This window comes from Condylura cristata, unplaced genomic scaffold (assembly GCF_000260355.1).
Source record: "Condylura cristata isolate star-nosed mole 26May11 unplaced genomic scaffold, ConCri1.0 scaffold00016, whole genome shotgun sequence".
Classification (NCBI taxonomy): domain Eukaryota; kingdom Metazoa; phylum Chordata; class Mammalia; order Eulipotyphla; family Talpidae; genus Condylura; species Condylura cristata.
Window position 1 is genome coordinate 10,122,205 of NW_004567117.1, and position 21,559 is coordinate 10,143,763.

At 35.6% G+C, this 21,559-nt stretch overlaps 1 pseudogene; it reads left to right on the top strand.

Annotated features, from left to right (window-relative positions):
- The first annotated feature begins 1,259 nt into the window (after positions 1-1,259).
- LOC101626949 overlaps positions 1,260-21,559 on the top strand; it is a 199,866-nt pseudogene continuing 179,566 nt past the window's right edge.

Consider the following 21,559-nt stretch of genomic DNA (forward strand, 5'->3'; position numbering starts at 1 on the left):
TGTGACAAGTTTGGCTCCTGACATGACTAAGTTACACCCATGGTTGACCAGCCCAAGTACCTTGCGTTGGTCACCGTAAGCGCATTAGGTCTGCAGGACATGTGGCTTCTATGTTTCAGGTCTTGAGAAATTTTTTTTTCTCTCTGAGTTCAGCTCTCACTTATGTTTAGTACCATGAGTTTGAGCCATTTTATCTCCAGCTTGAGTGCTTTCAGTTTTCTTCCGGCCTTAAGCCTCAGTACCCTTTTTCCTTTGAATATTACCACCAGTTTTATAAACATCAATAATCTAGTGAAATCTGGTTTGTAGCAAATGATTTTGCTTCTGTATACATCCATGGGTGGTCTACAAGCCATCTCTACATTACAATCTGTGCTTCTGGGTGTCTTTTTGGTGTTGTGTATTAGCATTATTTGCTATAGTTTTGGTTCTATGAGAGGCGGATGCTCTATAAAGCTATTGAGAATATGCAACACCAAATTTAGGCTCTTAGTGAGAGACTGCAACTTCAAATTCAAACCCTTACTGAGAGCATGCAGCCACAAATACAGGCCCTTAACTCGACTATTAACAGTGTGAAGAACAAAAATCATACTGTTTTTGATGCAGCCTTTCAAACTATGCAGGACCAGATATAGGCCTTTAATGCAACTATTAACAGTGTGAAAAATGAAAATTGTATTGTTTTTGATGCAGCCTTTCAGTCTATGCAGGACCAGATATAGGTTACGATGACAAAAAATCTTACTGCTTTTGATTCGGCTTTTGATAATATACGAGATGAGGTGTTGTCTATAAGAAATGGAAAAAGTACTGCTTTTGATTCTGCTTTTAAAAGTACACAAACCAAGCTAGAAGATGCCCTCCATAAATTGAATATGGCTGTATCTTGGATAATGGCACAGACAATAGATAAGCCTTTCCCTGAGGACTGCAGGAGGGTGGAGTTGGAAGAGGAGGTGTATCATTTGCTGAACACCTTAAACCCATCAGCACAAAATCCCTCTCTGCATGACAATGCCCCTCCTATAGAAGCTCCTAAGGCTTTACAGCCTCCACTCATCCCTGGAGAAGAAACTAACATGGCTTCTCCTTCCCATACTACACAGGGCAGTTCCCTCTACGACGAATGCCAGTGGGTGTTTTAAATGAACGCGGACAACCTGCTGGATACTTTTGGTCACATCATCCTTTTAATACTGCAGGCCAACCTAAACTGGAGGAACTCTGTCTTTTCATATAGGCAGAATCCTGAGAGGATGGCGACCTTGTTTTCCTCTCACCATCCTAACTGGGTGGATATCCCGTCAATGATACAAACTCTGTTGACCACAGATGAGCAGAGGATGGTTCTAAAAAAAGCCAGGGAGGAGGCTGAGCATCTCCACCAACAGGATGTAGAATCCCCAGAACCAGAGGCGGCCATCCCACAGTAGATCCCAACTGGGACCCCAACGAGGGGAGAATGGAAATGTTAGAGATCTATAAAAAGTGCTTATTGGTAGGGCTGAAGCAGGGGATTCCTGGAACCTGGAACTTCCCCTTTTCCTAGTCTACTCTGCTAGTAGACTAAGCAGAGAAAAGTGAAGAGAAGGAATCTGAGGAAGAAGGAAGCAGAATGGAGGACCAGAAGGAGACCTGAGGAAGCCACATGGGGCAAAGGTAGACATATGAAGAAACCGTGTTTATTTCTTAGCCCTCACTGGTTGAAAGAGATGTGGGTGAGAGACCCATGGGAAGTTGACTATGGCAGTGTTTATATTGATTTTAATTTTGCTCTTTTCCTCCCAGACTTGTCTGGCCATTTCTGACTCTTTTGTATGAGTCCCAGCCAGAAGGTGCTTTAGTCTTGTGGCAGGCTTTCAGGCCTTGATGTGGGCCAACCCCTTTAGGTGGACTTAACCATGAGGGGATGGGTAACTTCAGGTGTTTGATTTAGAAATTACATTCTTTGTCTTCTGTGCTGTATACTCACTGTATTAAAGTTCCTTTTCATTAAAGTCTTAGATGTTTTGTCTTGATGTAGCAGATGGCAGAAATTATTTAGAGCAGGCAGGTTTGGGGGTTCAATGGTGCCCCTCTCCCTGCCCTGTAACACTTTGACCTGGCTTCACTTATTATTATGCTTCACTTTTACTATTCAAGTCACCTGCTCTTTCAGATCACTTCACAATATAAACTACCAACAGGAAGGTCCTTGACTCAGGTTTTACATTTTATTCTATCTCATTTTGCATTTGATTGCTTTATTTTTTCACTGAATTACCACTAGTTTACATCCCCCTAGTGTTTGGGAAGTGTAGGAACTTGCCCTATAAATGCAGTGACCACAGCACACCCACCACCAAAGCATCTTAGTGCCCTGTGCTCCTCCATGCTATTGCTATGTGAAATGTACCAGATGCAAAAGGCTACATATTCTATGGCTCTATTTATATGAGTTACTAAAAAAAAAAAGTATGAGTAGGAATTGTTAAAGGTTCGTAGAGAGGAAACAATTGACTAAAAAGACTCTCTATATTGAAAATTTTAATGTGATTAAACTGTTCTGTCTAATACTGAAGAAGTAATACATGACACTACTTAGTTGTCAAATCCCACAGTATAAATCAAAATAATGCACTTTACTCCATGCAAATTAAAATCAGCCAGAATATTAGGGATTTGAAGATGGAGTATTTATAGTGGAAAATAAATCTGACTATTACATATTTATGACATTTGTTCAATAGGGTGTAGAAAATGGGCACTGTGTTTTGACTGGTTATTGAAATGCTAAGCATAAAAAAGTGTTGTGCATAAACAGTGTACTTTAATTGTTCAGCATGTTTCTCACAGGGCTATGAATTTGCAATTCTAAACCTACATTGCATATGTAAAGGAGGGTTAAACATAAAAAGTGAATGAGTTATAGGCAATGGGAGCTAGTTTCTCATTGTTAGAGAAAGAAATTAGAACTACGTATATGAGAAGAATGAACCCATGGTGCCAGATTATTACAACATCAGTATGGGCACTTATTCATTCTAATGCATCTGCAGACTGATGTACATATGCATATAATATATATGTGTATGTAATGAGATACAAATTTATGGTGGAAAATCCATGTGTATGTTTCCTAGTTAAGAGGGTCTAGATGTAGGGACCCCTCAGGGCATAAACCAGGTCTGTGGCCAGACCTTGACTTCTTAATATTTAGTGCTGTTTTCTATAAAAATAACCAGGCACCCTTGAAGATATCTTTGGAGACATGATGCGTCATATTCCAGGATGGGTCATGAAAAACACAAAATGTTCCAGGATGGGTCATGAAAAACACAAAATGTTCCAGGATGGGTCATGAAAAACACAAAATGAGTCTGGAATACTGTGCGGTGACAGAAAGTAAGGAAAGTGCTAATAGAAATGCTGGGTTTGTCAAAAAACAGGACATACTTGAAGGAGTGTCCAGTGATCAAATGTGGTACAGACTGAACAAGTGATTCCTCCAGGACAGAGAGACTCAGTTTTCCTACCATCTTTGGTATATCTGTGGTTCCTTGATATCTCTTGAGTTATACATTGAAATAATAACTCAAATTTTGTTTCTCAAGAAAATAACAACACAAAAATAAAATAAACGGACTTTGAAATTAATTTGATGTATATTTAGCAAAGCTCACCCATATTCATTGATTTAAATTATTTATAATTTAGTTGTACCCTTGAAGTTTTGAGTTTACATTATAATTAAGAGTTAATATTAAATTAAAAATGCCATTATGTTTTTGTACATCAAGTGTATGTGGTAGTACGTAAAATTCTTGAATTTTGAACACTACTGCAATGAACATTTCCAGATTTCAGGTGTAGTACAGTACTCTCTTCCTAGTGTGAACATTAAACCCTTATTGAACAAATGTGCAAGTGTTTTTAACTCCTTAATTGGATGTCTTCACTTTCATCAGTTTCACTATGCAGAAACATTTTAGTTTGATGTAGTCCCATTTGATTATTTTTGCTTTTGTTTCCCTTACTATTCAAGCCAAGTACCCAGTGCTTAAATACATCTCTAAGACTAATGTGAAGTAATGTATAACCTATGTTTTTTCCCCATGAATTTTTATGGCTTTAGGTCTGACATTTAAGACTCTAATTCATTTTGAATTAATTTTGTGTGCGTTGTTAGTGGTCTAGTTTCATTCTTCATGAGACTATCTAGTTTCTCATCAAGTTTTATTGAAAGAATTTCCTTTCTCCATTGTGAACTGTTGGCTCTTTTGTCACAAATTAGTTGTCCAAATGAAGATTTCCTAAGTGCTGGAGAATAATTCAGTCACTTGAATTGCTTTATTGCTCTTCTGTAATGAGTTTTGCATATAGCTACTAGAAATAGACAGTAAGGATTTGAATAGTCATCAGAATTTCTGTCTGCTTTTAAAAAATATCATTTGGTCTATGACCTTGTACAAATCTCGATACTTTTACAAGTCTCAATGCATACATTTGTTAAATAAAGAGGTGGAAGTAAACTTTAAATTCTCTTTCAATCACAAAATTCTGATTACAACTGATTCTACTGCAAACAAATCATAAACCAAATTAATTGTGACCTGCTGAAAACATGTTGACCCATTATCCATGAGGAAAGTGACCAAACTTGTCTTGTGGGCCACTATGCCCCTCTTGTCAAGATGCATTCTTGATACATGGCATGTGCTTATTGAATATTTATTGGATCAATTAGTTAATCAAATAACATTACTCTTACACTCCAACTGCTTTAAAAATGCTTCTAACAATACAGTTCATCACTTTACTTGATAGCTAGTTGGACTAGAATTGAGCAATTATGATAGACATGTATTTAATAAAGATTTAACAAACATTAACATTTTCAGAAACTACTCCAATGCTGGTAGTATGTTTCCAGGAGTGTTGAGCTTTTTAATTAGTCAGAATGACATATGTTTGGCAATATCTGTGAAAATGTGAAAGCCATTTATTTTTTTTACATTAAAATAACCTTAGAGCTATAGGCCATCTAATCAAGCATGACTTACATGACCAGGGAGGAAATTAAAGCACAAAGATTTTTTTAGATGCATATATCCCCTAATAACAAGTACATATATATCACATTGTAAATTTATATCATACTATGTATTCATAGTATGATTCATATCATATATGTATTCATAGAGAATCATATCTGTACTCAGCCACAATTAATGTAATCATGGCATTGTAGACATATCCTTGTGACCCATGATGACTGTTTCACACCTCTCTGAAAATTTATTAAATCTATTGACCACATGTCAATATGCAAAAATATTGTCAAATACTCAAGTATGATCTCCATTCCAATAATAGTAACTTCTGACAATATTTTAACTTGTAACATACAACATAATGTGTAAAACACCATGAAACATATGTAATACAACTATACAAATGACTATTTTAGCAACCAGCAATGGTTTATGTCCCAAATCCACAACTACTACTAAAAGGAAAAAAATACTATGGTCTCACTACTTTTGTTTGTAGAAAATGTCTATATTCTCCATCTGGAAGTTCAGAAACTGGTGTTAGTCTTTGCTTCCAGCCCAAATCTCTATACTAGTTTAAACAATTTTATTTCTAATTTATTTTTTTTAAAGATTTATTTATTTATGGATACAGAACTGGGTACAGGCCAGAGGTGCAGGGATGGTGAGAGGATTCACCAGAGACAGAGTGGGGAGCAGAACAGGCAGACAGACGAAGCACACTGCTGAGGGGAGCAGCGGGCGGGCCAGGAGAGTTCTGCCACGCCATGTGGATCACTTCCGGGGCAGGTGGGGATCGAACTCATGCAGAAGTGGCTTTAGCTTCTTAGTGCAGTGCTTTAACCCGCTTCGCCATCCAGGGAGGGCCCTCTAATTTAATTTTTCAAAGATTTATTTTATTTAAGCATATAAGAGTTGCTTGTAGGCCAGAGGTGTGTATGTGAGGGTGGGCAGCAGTAAGAGGATTTACCAGAGACAGAGTGGGGAGCAGAATAGGTGGATCCACTGAAATACACTGCTGAGGGGAGCAGTGGGGTGAGACAGGAGAGGTCTGCTTTGCCATGTGGGCCAGCTGATGGGGATCAAACTTGTGCTGCAGTTGCTGCTGATAGCTTCACAGTGCTGAGCCTTAACCCCTTGTACCACCAGGGAGAACCTATTTTCAATTTTTAAAAGAAAACTATTAATTAGTATAGAAAGGCAGATATAAAATGCTAAAGATGATCATAGCTATCTGACTATATTTGGGTTCTTCCCTACAACTCTAAGACTCTAAGACTCCTTGAAACAGAGTTGGAAATGGTTAGCACATAATTACTTATTATCTTTAATCAATCACCAGCAATCAATTGACACTATTTCCCCTCAAGGTATCCAGTGTGTTCTTTATTGACTCTGGGTCATTTGATAGATCAGACTGATTCTTGTTGGTTCAAACTAAAGGATCAAAGAAGTGTTTGGAAGGCTGGGCTGGCAGACAGAGAGTGAGAGTGGGGAAGAGAGTCCCATACTACACCAGAAACTTGGAAATGTTCATTGTAGTGGTGTTAAGAATTAAATAGACTTCTAAGCATTACCACATACATTTGGTGTATGAAAACAACACAATGACTCTTAATCATAACATAAACTCAAAACCTCAAGGGTACAAATAAATATAAATAGTTTAAGCCAATGAATATGGGTGAGCTTGCTAATATACATCAAATTAGTTTCAAAGTTCCTTTTATTTTATTTTTGTGTTGTTATTTTCTTGAGGGTCAAGAGCTTACATTGTTTCAATGTATAACTCAAAAGAGGTCAAGGAACCACAGATATACCAAAGATGGTGGAAAAATTGAGTCTTTATTTGCATCTTAGAGGAATTAGAAGTGCAAACTCATGGGCATACACCAAATATGCAAAAGTCCTGATGAATGCTTAAAATTATGGAATCAGGAGAATCAGGTACTTAACTTTTTGAGGTCAATGTATTATGATCCTATTCTAACTATGACTCATAGTATAATGCTGGTGATTCAGTCTCTTACTGTTCACTAACCTCAAATCACACCTGAATTTAGAACTCTTAGAGCAGTAAGTGCACAAGGATATAAAGGTTCCTGGCAAAGAGCACGCTTTCCTTACAGAAGGTCACAGGCAGAAATGATGCACTAAGAGATTATCAGCAGTGATTCTCTAATGCCAAACAAATGCTTATGCATCCCAACTTGCTTTCAAGTAAATAAACTATATTTGGTTCTAAAATGAATCTATACTTATCATAAACTCTAACAATTAGTCTGACAGTTAACTTGATACATGGAAGGAAATGACTTCCTGGAATGTGAACCCCTGGTGGAAGCCAGTTGGGATGACAGAGCTCTATACTCTCCTTTATTTTGGCCCTTTGTCAATTTAATGTGGATCCACCTATGCTTTTATCAAGTCTTACCTCTGTCCAAGTTGGCTTTAGTAATGCTATTAGAAAAGTATCATTAAGTGAGGGAAATGGAGAATAGTAGAAAAATTAATCATTGCCAACAGAAATAAAATTTGGAGGAATGAATCTGGGTATCAATTTACATCATCTTATAAAGAAATTTCCACCTGTCTTCTAAATTCATCAAAGGAAATTTGAGTACTCTCTGAGAGCTCAGTGTGTACTTGAAAATATGCTCTTTGCCAATTCCTTTGTTGTGTGAATATTGTTTAAAGCAACAGTACAGAAAAATTGTTTTACAGACATTGGTGAGATAATTTCATTTTCTTTCACATTGGATATTAAATGATACTTTCAAAAGTCAGATTGTATATATCTAATGAACTCAAATTCCTGCAAATTAAATGAAATTTTGTACATATATAAATCATATGAATTCAAACTATTGTAAATTTAATCAAACATGCAGAATTAAGGCGCAGATTTTATGTATTGAATGCAATTTTAAGGGTCTTATAGTATATGTCTCCACAGAGATTGTTTATTCTACAAGTATATTTGAGTCAGTGCATAGCACCTGATATGACAGATTGCTTACCTGTACAATTGCTCTTATGTAGATTAAAGCTAAGGATATAAAAGTTTAATCTAAGGATATAAAAGTTTTTAAAAAAAAGTGTCTAGAATCATCTGAAGTATACATCTCAAAATTCATTGAGTTTGAAGAATAACCTTTCAAAACATATCAAAAGCAGTATACTTTATCCTACACAAGATTTCAGAGCTTAGCCTCTGATGGAAGCAAACTTATAGCATGAAAAAATATCAATGACAAGTTAAAGTAGACAAGAAAATTAAATAATATGAAAATCAGCACAAGAACTCAGAGTAGAGAATGGAAAATACCCGTCTAGTCAAAAAGCAAGATTAAAAATTTACAAATCTTGAAACCTTAAATTACAACTCTGAGTCATCAATAAGAGATTGCAATTAAAACAAGAAAGACTTTTCAGAAATAGTCAATCTTCAGATAACTATTTCAGATGAAAAGTTACAAATTAAATTAGGTATTCCAAAATATACTATATGCATGTATGCTCTTTCTATCTCAATTGTTATTTCTTAAATGAAAAGAATATATTTTCTGCTTATTTCACATTTTTAAAGATGTCTAAGTGGAAATGGGGGGAGGCGGAAAGGCATATTTAAAAGATTTTTTGGTGATGTCTAATTCAGCTCCAAAATGCAAATAGCTTAAAAATCATTGCCTCTACAAGAGAAAATAAACAGCTGACCAAACTGCAGTTCTGTGACTTCTTACAGCCATAAGATTACTGAAGTGACAAGATAGACTACTGTCTGGAAATCTGGTGAATCCAGAGACAGCTGAGACCTGCTAACTTCAATCAGAAGTCAGGAGCATCATATACCAGCAAGAATAATTGAATGGTTATTTTATCAGAGTGACAGCTAAGTATGAAAGTTAGAAATGCCTTAGAAGGCTACATTCTCATGGGGAATCTCACAATTCATGGACTTCACTTCTAGGAAGCCTACCAGTTTTCATGGTGAATTTGAGAAAAAATCACCTGTGCTTCTGGCAGGAGAGGAACAGTGATCATTATAAAATAAGTCAGAAGCCCATTCCACAATAAAGTTCTACTTTCTGGAGGAAAAGACTTCCCCAGGGTCTTATCCCATCTTGGACACTCCTTCCAAACTAGTCTCTTCCAGTCTTTCTCGTCCAATGAAGAAAAATAGCCAATGAGACAACAAGGTTTAGAGTGTCAAAAATTATATTGGGAATATGCAATCAGCACAAGGATTAGGGGAAACACATGGGATATGAAGAATGGTGAAACTGTTTTGTATAATATCATGTTGATAAAATGATTCCATTCTTTAATCAAACCTCATAGAACTTTACAGCAGAGTGAACCCTAACAAAACCCGTAATAAATATGGACTCTAGTTGGTCCTGTGTATCTGTATAGTTTCACCAGTTGTAATGAATGTGCTAATCTGGGGACACTGATAAATGGGGAGGCTTTGTACATTGGACATAGTATATATGAGAAATCTCTGTACTGTTCACTCAGTTCTTCAGTGAACCTCAAATTGCTCTAAAGATGCAATCTATTTTTAAAAATGAGATACCATTCTAACCCTAATGACATTATGTATTTGAATGGTTAAATAAAAAACCTGGCCATTCCAATCTTAAAACAACTAGCAACAACAAATGTTGGCGAGGATGTGGAGAAAAGGAACTCTCCTGCACTGCTGGTGGGAATGCAAACTAGTACAACCACTATGGAAAACTGTTTGAAGGTTCCTCAAACTGCTAAACATGGGGCTTCCATATGACTCAGCAATACCACTCCTAGGTATCTACCCAAAAGACACAAAAATACTGATTGAAAAAGATACCTGCACCCCCATGTTTATTGCTGCTTTATTCACAATTGGAAAGACATGGAAATAGCTCAAATACCCAAAAGTGGATGACTGGATTAAAAAGATGTGGTACATATACACAATGGAATATTACTCAGCAAACCAAAAAATAAATAAACACATTCCTTTTGCAGCCTGGGCCCACTTTTCTATGAATGAATAATCTTTAAAAATTAAAAATAGATTTTCCTCTACATGTGAATAATTCTCCTTTTCTCTGGAAGCATCCCTCTATTCTCATTTCCACATCCACATCAGTAAGACTACATCAGAAGACATCAGATCTCACTTTTCCAAACATAATCAACAAATATAAGTTGTGTTTTAATCAACTGCCTCATACAAGTCTTGAGACACATAGTCATTCTGAACTCCATTCATTTTAACTTTACTCATATGTCTCTATGTGTGAAATGACATGAAGCCACAACAGAATTTAATCTGTTCAAGCTGAAGGGTAGGTCCTTAAACTCTTACATGAATGTATACATTAGAATTCTGTTCCTGTCTATAGCTTCCTACTTCCTCTGCTGGCCTACAAGCACTTGAAGAATTCAGTCTTCATTTTCTTAGATGTAAATAAGGATCATCTTTCTGCCTACTATAAGGCTCAAGTTCAGAATGAGGATTAGAGCTCAATTTACTGCCTGCAACTTAACAACTTCATAACAAATTTTAGTTATTATTAGTAATGTTAGCATTGGTCATGAAACAATTCAGGCACCTAGCCTGGTCTTGTTTTCCAGAAAAAACCTAGCTGGGACATTAGCACTGAGCATGGCATGTCCAGCTGCAGAGAGGCCAAACTTTTCTAGTGTGCCTGCTTTCTTAGCTTTATTTCTGACCATGAGACTCCCACCACCCGTTTTCTCCTTCAGTTTTGCAGTAGATATGCTCTTTATAGTCAAAACCTAGCAATTTGTTAGAAAAGTCTTTCTTGGCAAGCCAGGCCTTCATGTTTTTGCTCTTATTCATATAAGAGATGAGTCACAATTGGGGTCAGAATGGAAGTAAATTAAGAATCTCTTTGAATTTAGTTTCCCAGTATTTGTATCTCATCCATAAATAAATGTAAACATTTTCTTTATGGGATGTGTTGAGATGATTTATTATATATTAGATAAATATAGATATAGATAGATATAGATATGGTAACACTTGGGGGTTACTATCCACAAAGAAGTCTATATATGTTCTGTGTTGTGTAAATTAAAAGGTGGGCTGATTATCAGTTTGGTATAAACTAACATTACTTATACACTAAAGAAATCATTTTTCTACTCCTGGATAAATAAAAAAAAACAGATTAAATGTTATTAAATGATCCAACTTTGAAATGTAAGCTCTTTTTGCTTCCTCCAGAATATAAACTGGGTTTCTAAAGTTAGAGTCTAACAGTTTATGGCACCTCTCTTGTACGGCACTTTTTAATGAGCTCCCCTTCTTTCTTCACAATTTTCCCCCTTATTAAAGCAAGTACTTTCTTCTCTTATAGAAAAAAAAGAAAGAAAATGGGCTAATAAAGCAATCAACAAATTCAGAAAGCATTTGAGGTCATACCACTTGATATTTTGACTATAAAACTATAATTCTTAGTTTTTCCAAATGTTTATACTGGTTTGAACTCATTCAATAAAATGAAAAATATGTATCTCTGCCAACACATTTTGGTTATTTTATCTCCTTTCAAAGGAATCTCTAAGGGTTTCTTAATTAGAGGAATTTACAGGAAATGTCAGACAGTCTAAATAACTGATGTGTTGTAATTAAAGTCTCAGCAATTGAGCAAATTAACCTTTATATTTTATAATAGCAAATTTCATGGCAGTTTCCAGAAAGTTGCTAAGGCAAGTAATTGAGGGAATTGTCAAAACCTAGGAGATAAAGGAAAAAAGGGCTTCTGGGTTGTTACTATAGTATTTTAAGTGCACAATTAAATTGATAGCAGTGATGTTTCTCTAAGATTAAAAATAAGTGATATGCTATTAGATATAATTAGTCAATTTATTTCAATTAATATGTAATACAGTGAGGGAACTATTTGCAATTACAATTGTAATGAATTTTAAAATTTCTAATTTGTTGCTATGACATTTCAATAAAATACATATAAACAAGGTTATTTTAAAGAACTTGAGCACAGACTGAAAAGGTGAACATAACTGTTGAATCACTGTTAAACTAATTTTTATACAAATCTTTATATACATTGATCAGTACAGAATTAAATACCGAACAAATCTATGATTTTGTTTCAATTTATTAACTTATTTGATTTAGAAAATATAACTCAAAATCATGTTCAGCTGTAAGGTCAAAATATCAATAGTGTGAGTAGCTAATTAAATAAGTGAACATAATTTTTCCTGGGACTTTAGTTAAACTCACCAACAGAAGAAAACATGTAGAAGAAAATGTTGCATGATACAGAAAGGCAATAAAGAGTTGATTATTTGCATCTGAATTTTCCTGATTATGGGCCCATTGTAATAAAATTACCTTGTTTCTTATCGCTTGTAAAGATTTATTTATTTATGCATAAGGAACTGGGGTACAGGCCAGAGATGCAGGGGCAGTGAGAGAGTTCACCAGAGACAAGAGTGGGGAGCAGAACAGGCCGACTGCTGAGGTACACTGCTGAGGGGAGCAGAAGGTGGGTCAGGAGAGGTCTGCCAGCCATGTGAGTCACCTCCGGAGTTAGGGCTCGAACTCGCAATGAAGTGGTTGTGGCAAGCTTGTAGTGCTGTGGCCTAACCCATTGCGCCACCGGGGAGGGCCTTTATCAAATGTATTTTAAGTTTTTAATAATTAATTATTTTAAACTGGGTAATAATTGGGATACTCCCATCTGCTATTACCAACACAGAGCATCCACCACAACACACCTATATTCCCCCGCCCTAGGCTATTGTCTTCCGTCTTTCTTATTTCCCTTCCTCCACCCCTTCTCACACATTGGTGCTTTGTTCTGTAGTCAGATAACCTTGATTTTTTGGTATATAGAAATTTAAGAGTTTACAAATGCTTTATTAGAAGTAATCAAAAGTATTCTAAGCTCTGACTAGTTCTCATAATATTCACGTTATGTTAGCTTTGCGTTTAATGGTTTTAAATTTATATATAAGACAGGAAAAAATTAAGGTGAAAATTACAAATATTTGTAAATACATCTATTTGTAAAATAGATCTATTTGTAAAAACCTGGCTGTTGTGAATTTAAGAAGCTGGCAAAATACAAATACAAATATCTTAAACAATTCATGTTCTAAGTACCACTCCAGAGAAGAAAATATTCCCTTTGTTGCTTTTATATAAAATTTTGTCTTTTTATGTAAGTCCAAACAACTCTATATTTATTTCAAACTAACATAGAGTGATACATTTTCAACTATATCAAAATTTTAAATTTAAAGTATATGTCAGTCTCAGAGGGGTAATATTTTTACATTCAAAAATTGTGTGCATGGTAAAATACAAGAATTTACTGAGTGTCTTGCAGCAAGCTATCCAAATTTGCATTTTATAAAACAATTCCTTAGAAAATGGCAAACTTTTGTTGGTATTTGAGGAGGTGGGTATGGCAAGATCATTTCAGGACACAGTAATCTCAATGTTTAATTATGGTTTGTTATAAGTTATTCATAAATTGTATTGTGTTTCCATGCCAAAGACCTCACATACTTTGCAAATAGCAATGCTTTCTACTTCTCTTCTAATGTTTATACCCATATTTTAGTCTTACTGCTTCCAATATTTTAGTCATTATTAGTGGCAAGTAGGGAACACTTTAAAATTTGCTTCTAACTTTATTGACTAAAATTAGTGATTGGGGACTCATTATGCTGTGTTTTGGGGGTTTTGTGTGTGACAATTGTTTCACTATCTGGCTTTACCTGTTACTCCATCACAGAGCCATAGATTTACAGTTAAATGTTAAAAAGTTTGTATTGATTCTTTGGAGTTATTAAAAGTTAATAGAATATCTGTTGTATGAATGACTTTTTTTTTTTTTTCATTGTGAAATTTTACTTATTTATCCTACCTGGTTTCCTGCTATGGGCTTGAAAATTTTCTTGCAATTGTTCAATAAAATCCAGAGACTATAAATAATAATTTCTTTTAAAAACTGAATTTGTTTTAAAGTGACACTAATGAGGCTTAGAAATCCTTATGACATTCACATGTTTTTCTCTTATATACCAACTTGTCATTACATCTCTGGTGACTTGAATACAAACAATGACAACATTTTATTGATATTTACTTTGATACTGGTGCTAACAATTTCAAGTGGCAGTATTAATATTGACAACCTAAAGACAATGGATCTTTTGTAATAAAAGGTGGTTTCAGGGGGCCCTCTTTGGTGGCACAGCGGATTAAAACACAGCACTAAGAAGCTAAAGTCACTTCAGCAAGAGTTTGATCCCTGCCTGATCCGCCTGCATGGCATGGCAGATCTCTCCTGACCCGCCCGCTGATCTCTTCCACAGTGTACTTCGTTGATCTGCCTGTTCTGCTCCCCACTCTGCTCTGGTGAAGCCTCTCCCCGCCCCTGAGCCTCTGGCCTGTACCCCAGTTCTGTATGCACAATACATAAATCTTAAAAATAAATAAATAGGCCCTCTCTAGTAGCGCAGCGGGTTAAAGCACAGCACTGAGAATCTAAAGCCACTTCCGCATGAGTTCGATTCCCGCCTGCCCCGGAGGTGACCACATGGTGTGGCAGACCTCTCCTGACCCGCCCGCTGCTCCCCTCAGCAGTATACTTCGTCGATATGCCTGTTCTGCTCCCCACTCTGTCTCTGGTGAAGCCTCTCACCGCCCCTGCACCTCTGGCTTGTACCCCAGTTCTGTATGTATAAATAAATAAATCTTTAAATAAATAAATGAATAAATAAATAAAAGGTGATTTCAAATTTCTTTTTAAATAAAGGTGATAAGGATTTTGATTTGCATTCTTCAAGATTAATAAAAACCCAATGTGAAAATTTTTAAAATGGAAAAGAGAATCCAAGAAAAGTGTTATGGAAGATTACTTTAAATTGAATGATCACATATACAACAAAGAATAATAAAAAGGAGAAAAAAATGGGATAAGAGAAAAGATAACAAGTCACAAAAACAATGAAAAAGTTGGGGACTTTACATTTATATATATATTTTTGCTGTTTTGTAGGACAGAAAGAATAGCAAATCACTGTGTTTGCTGTACAAGATACACAGTAAATATTTTCAGAATCAAATCTTTAACTTGTATTGCGTGTCATACAGTAACCATGGTGGGAAATGATTTTCTCCTGATGCAAAATAGACTAGTGGGTTGAATGAACTCTCAAATTCTTAAGCTTGACACCACCATTTATTACAATACTTTCCCCCTAAATTCATTAAGTGAAATTGAGTGTACAATGAGGTTCTGAAACAGATACAGTAACCAAGGATGGTTGGTACATACCATTGTGTTGTGCTGGCAAACACCACACAAATTCACTATCCACTCGGGAAGAGGACAAAGGAGAGTCTCTGTTCTCAGTGAATTTCAGAGGCTTTAATGCTCTGTCAGGGAACGAGGTACACAAGCACACTAGGTACGAAGGCTGGAATGCCTCCTGGTGGAGGCAGGCAGGGGAGGGAGGATGGCGGCTGGAAGGCAGCAGGCAATGGAGCTTTTCCAGTCTCTAGCTGATCTTCACTCTTTCTCCATGCTCTCTCTCCTGTTCTTTGGTCCTCTCACCCTCTCATAGCCATCTTCATCTCTGAGGATATAAGGATACTCTTACATTGCTCACCTCTAGGTGGCACCCACACACCAGGTGTCCACAATCAGCCACTCATTCCCCAGGCCATGTTCCTTCATGCCTTTAGTGTGATGGAATCATGGCTATAGGTGATAGCCACAGGGGCTGGTGGCTAAGGCCTGACTGTCTCCTTCCCCCTGCAAATTGACTCAGCGATATCCACGCCAAGTAAGCTGCAGAACTATCACCACTAACTTCTAAGATTCTGAAGCATGTTTCCCAGAATCTCCTTCCTTGTTTCAAGTTGTTTTAGAGTTAAAAATGAGAGGAATTCCTAGATGTGAACAAAAATAACTAAGTTTATTCTTAGAAAGCAGCTACAGAGATCCATAGCAGCTCCTCACTTGTTTGGCCACTGAAATATGATACAGTTGATCACAATTGTCCAATTGTCAGAGTCTCAAGAATTGTTGATAAGATAGAGAATCACCTAATTTAGTGCTTACAATGAGATCTTTGTATCAGCTGTACTAATTGCAGGTGCAGCTTGTTTGACCTTTACTCTCCAAGCTTTCTGCCATTATTCAACCTAAACTCCTTATACCTGAAATACATAGTGGGGCTTCTGTTATCCCGATTGAATCCTGAGTATTCAATTATAAACATCTGCTTCAAACTCTTTAGGGATGTGAAGACTTCTTTACTCCTAAATTTGTTTTGGCAAGTTGTATTTTTTTTTAAAATCAATCATTATGTTAGCATTTTTATTATTTACTCAATGTCATTTAATGCTTCATATTGTTAATTCTCTGTTGTATTTAAATTTTTTGATTTAGTGTAGGTTTCCATTGTACAGAAGCTTTTTAGTTTGATGTAGTCCAATCGTTTATATTTCTCTTATTGAATTTGCTGTTGAAGGTGAATCAACAAAGACATCTCTGAAGCCTATGTTGTGGGGTGTTTGTCTATGTTTTCTCTGTGATTATACTGTTTAAGTCTTACATTCAAGTCTCTTACCCATTTTGAGTTGATTTTCTGTGTGTATGTATGTGATTATCCAGTTTTCCCAGTACCATTTACTGAAGGGGCTTCCTTTCTTCAATGTGTATTCTTGGCTCCTTTGTCATTGATTAACTGTCTATATGGGGGTGTATTTATTTCTGGTTTCGCAATCCTATTTCATTTTTTCATGTGTCAATTTTTGTTCTGATATCATACTGCCTTGATTAGTATCTTTTTATTGGTATAGTTTGAGTTCTGGGCATGTGATACTACCAGCTTCCTTTTTGTCAGGATTGCTTTGGCTATTAGGGTTCTTTTCATGATTCCATGGAATTTCACTACTATTTGCTCTGTTTTCTTTAAAAATGAAATAAAAATTTGACATAGATTGCAGTGAATTTGTAAATTGCTTTGGATAAGATAGCCATTTTTTATAGTGTTATTTCTGATAACATTTTTATAATGTTATAGTGTTTCTTCTGATCCATGTGTAGGACGTGTCTTTCCACTTACTGGTGTCTTTTTCAGTTTCTTTAACAATGTCTTATAGTTTGTTTTGTATAATTCCTTCACAATCTCTATTAAACTTATGCCAAGATATTTATTTTTGATGCAATGGGATTGTTTTCTCCAAAACTTGTTATTATTTTTTAAAATTCTATTTATCCTTATGTGTATGAAACTGTATTGCATTGTGGTTCAATGGTATTTCTGATAACTAATGGTGCTTTTGACCTCTTGTATATCTCCCTTGCAGAAATTTCTATTCAGACCTTTATCCATATTTAAATTGGGTTATTTGTATTTCTACCATTGTTATGAGAAATATTTATATGTATTTTCGTTATCTGTCCCTTGTCGAATATAATTTCAAGTATTTTTCCTGTTGTATGGGTTATCATTTTGTGTTTATGATTATATCATTTGAAGAGCCAAAGCTTAATTTTTATGAAGCCCATTTTATTTAATATTTTTCTGCTACTCATGCTTTTTGTATTGTATCTATTAACCATTCGCCAAGCTCAAGATCATATATATAAATCCAGTGGTCTATTTCAAGAAGTTTCTAATTTTTGCTTTTATAGTTGTTATGTCTGTGATTCATTTGACATAAATTTTGTGTATGTTCTTAGATAAAACTCTATGTTCACTATTTTGAACATGATTACCCAATTTTCTTAACACCACTTAAGATTTTGTTAGATGTCTATCAATTCAGAATTCTTTATTTTTCTGTTAACCTGCAGTATTTATTCATGTCGAGTTACCTTCCTTATCCTTGATGCTTTCTGGTAAAACACACACACACACACACACACACACACATTATATTGTTTGATACAAATATGGAAACACATTTTCTTAAATACTTCATATATTTTCTTTTGAGTCAATCTGTCTATAAACTTTTCAGTTTAGTTCACTTATATTTATTATGATTATACTGTATTTGTATATATAATAGTGCAAATATAAAAATATTTTCTTTGCTATTTACTCTATATTTTCACTTCATTTTTGCCCTCCTTTGTGACAGTTGTATTTGTTTTGTTTTGTCATCCTTTGGTTTCAGTATGTAAGAGCAGGATGTACATTTACTAAAATATTTCTAATGTCTGGGACAATGTTTGTTACTTTCAATTTCAAATAAATATTTATTAAAATGAAAGATGCTGGGCCCTTCCTGGTGGTGCAGTGGGTTAAAGCACAGCACTAAGAAGCTTAAGCCACTTCCCCCGCATGAGTTCATCCCCACCTGCCCCGGAGGAGATCCACATGGCGAGGCAGACCTCTCCTGGCCCGCTCGCTGCTCCCCTCAGCAGTGTGCTTTGATCATCTGCCTGTTCTGCTCCCCACTCTGTCTCTGGTGAATCCTTTCACCCTCCACATCTTTGGCCTGTACCCCAGTTCTGTATGAATAAATAAATAAATCTTTAAAAAAAATAAAAAGAAAAATGAAAGATGCTTACAAAGCATTTCATTATGGTGATAACTTGTTCAGTCAATTTCTGTTTAGTGAACAAAAAAATTGATGCTTTGTTTAGTGGAAATGTTTAAGAACTGATGTGGAGGACCTCACATTAAAAATAGAATCAGAAACATCCACTGCCTTAAGTTTGATGAATGAAGAGATCTATGTAAGATAATAAAAGAAATAAGCATATATTGCAATTATTTATCCAACTCTTTTGACATGTGAGGTTATGCAGACCTTTTCAAACCATATAGCAATGTTGGGATTGCTTCTGGTTCATGCCTATGAAATTTGGTTATAACTTTTCTCTTGGCTAACTAAGTTGCTGCTTTTTCACTTAAAAATAATATTAAAGTAGCGAGAGGTTCCGATCTGAGACAATTGTAGGTGAGAAATCCCATGAGATCACTGGTGACTATCACTTTCCAAAAATTCTAGTTCTAATAATTTCTTTGATTTCACTCTAAGCACTCACAGTGATATAGAATTTTTTAAAAAGAATGAGACTCCTAGGTATCTACCCAAAGGACACAAAAACATTGACTCAAAAGGACGCCTGCACCCTCATGTTTATTGCTGCTCTAGTTACAACAGGGAAGACATGGAATCAATCCAAATGTCAAAAAATAGATGGCTGGATTAGAAATATGTGGTACATAATACACAATGGAATGTTACTCAGCAATCAAAAAAGATAAACTCATGCCTTTTGCAGCAACATGGATGGAACTGGAGGGATCATGCTTAGTGAAATAAGCCAGAAAGAAAATGAAAAATACCGGATGGTTTTACTCATAGCAGGAGTGTAAGGGACTTGGGGGGAGTGGGGTTGGGGTGAGGGGAAGCAATTGGAATAAAGAAAATTAAAAACAATGAACAACTATAGACCAGAGACATTTTACAGGGTTGGAGAGAAGAATAGGATCAAAACTGGGGTGGGGTGGGAAGAGTGCACAGGACTATGGTGATGGCACATAGGTGAATTGGTATAAAAAATAAATTTAAGAAAAAGAAAAGAAAAAACCAAATTTAATGATATAAAATTTTCCTTAATTTTTACCATTTCTAATCAGTTAGTAAAAATACTTTATTACAAAAAACAACAAATGTATACCTTCCCCCAAAAGAAATAAAACACCTCCAATTTGTACTCATGACTTCATTAAAATTGCATACTGACCCAATTGCTTGGTTTTGCTAATAGCTCCACAGAGAAATAGTCATTGCTAGAGTAGAAACACCACAATCCATTTTCTCTGATGATTATTGTTTTGTGATGTTTCTAATTTGACAGCTCCTGCTGAATATGGCCTTATTTTGTGTCATTGTTTTGAGAGATGTAATATCAAATGAGCAGCAAAGTAAAGTACAAAGAAGCACACAGCTTATAATGACTTAGCAGAATGACTAATTTTTTTCCAGATACAGTGAGAGAATTAGTCAAATTAAAATTGTAAGGTATGAAGTACTTGACCCCTATAAGGATATGTTCTCTTTCGAGACTGATATCCTCTGCAACTTTTTATGTGAATCCATGACTGGCCAACTTCTATCCTAACCGAGATGAGTGTGCCCACTTTCCATTCTGTGATCTAGGCTCATACCTATGTGTACCTATATCTGCATCATATATATCTGTACATCTCTACTTACCTATCAAGATAATTTTTTAAAAATTTCACATATAAAATGATTATTTTATGTATATGTGCTGCTGTTCTAGATTCTGTTTTTATCACACAGTTGTTTTTAGGGTAAATAAATAAGCATTTATCATTGTCTATTTTTTTGTTTGTTTTTATGCATACAGAACTGGGGTACAATTCAGAGGTGCAGGGACGGTGAAAAGATTAGAGACAGAGTGAGGAGCAGAACAGGCTGACCGACAAAGTACACTGCTGAAGGGAGCAGCGGGAAGGTCAGGAGAGGTCTGCCACTCCATGTGGGTCACCCCCAGGGTGGGGGATTGAACTCGCACTGAAGTGGCTTTAGCTTCTTAGTGCTGTGCTTTAACCCACTGTGCCACCTGGAGGGCCTAATATTTTTCTTTTTAAAAAAGTCCTTGAAAAATCATTCCTGTGCCTTTCATTCTAATCTGTTTGCTGCTTTCCTTTTTATACTTTACTTTGTAACTTTACTTTAGAATTTTCAAATATACCATATTCTCTTCTGCTTCAGGGTTCTTTGACAGATGTTGTCTTCCTCTTTATGACCAAATAAGTATTGACTTCATACTACTTCTTTCTCCTTCCTTCCCATTTCAATCTTTATTAATCCCTGTGATCACAGATATTTGAATAAAATCATCTTATCAGAGATATAGCCATACCTCACCCACTTATACAAAATGAAATCTCTTATAGTATTCTCCTATCATACTGTAACTGTTCAATGTTCAGAGTCCACTGGATTTGGGTTTTACAAGAATGTGTCTGTTTGCTTTATTATTCTATTCTTAGTGCTTAGACTCAGTTGCCGACATTAGGTGGTCCCTATCAAAGTTTTGTTCTGTCAATGGATCACCATGGTACACTACCTCTTAACTGTATATCTCTATTTTCCATGGTCCCTCTGCTTTGAAAAACCTTTTCATATATTTTGGCTTGTTTACTTGCCTTCAAGATTCAATTTTTATTTCCCTACACCTGAAGGTCTGTTGGAATCTCCTATGTTGGTTTATGCTGTACTTCTGTGTTCCTATAGCAAACTCACAAACAGCTAGCTCAAACCCCTGCTACAAAGAAGCACAGCAATTGTCTATACACATATCATGTAGACCTTTGGTATCTCATGAATAGGGGTCATATTTGTTAATTATGCCACATTATGGCCAGGAAAAAAAAATGCATCATACTTGCACTTAGCATGTGTTAAAGAAAAAGAAAGAGATTAAGACTGTGTAAGGATTCTTCCACTCAACATTAAA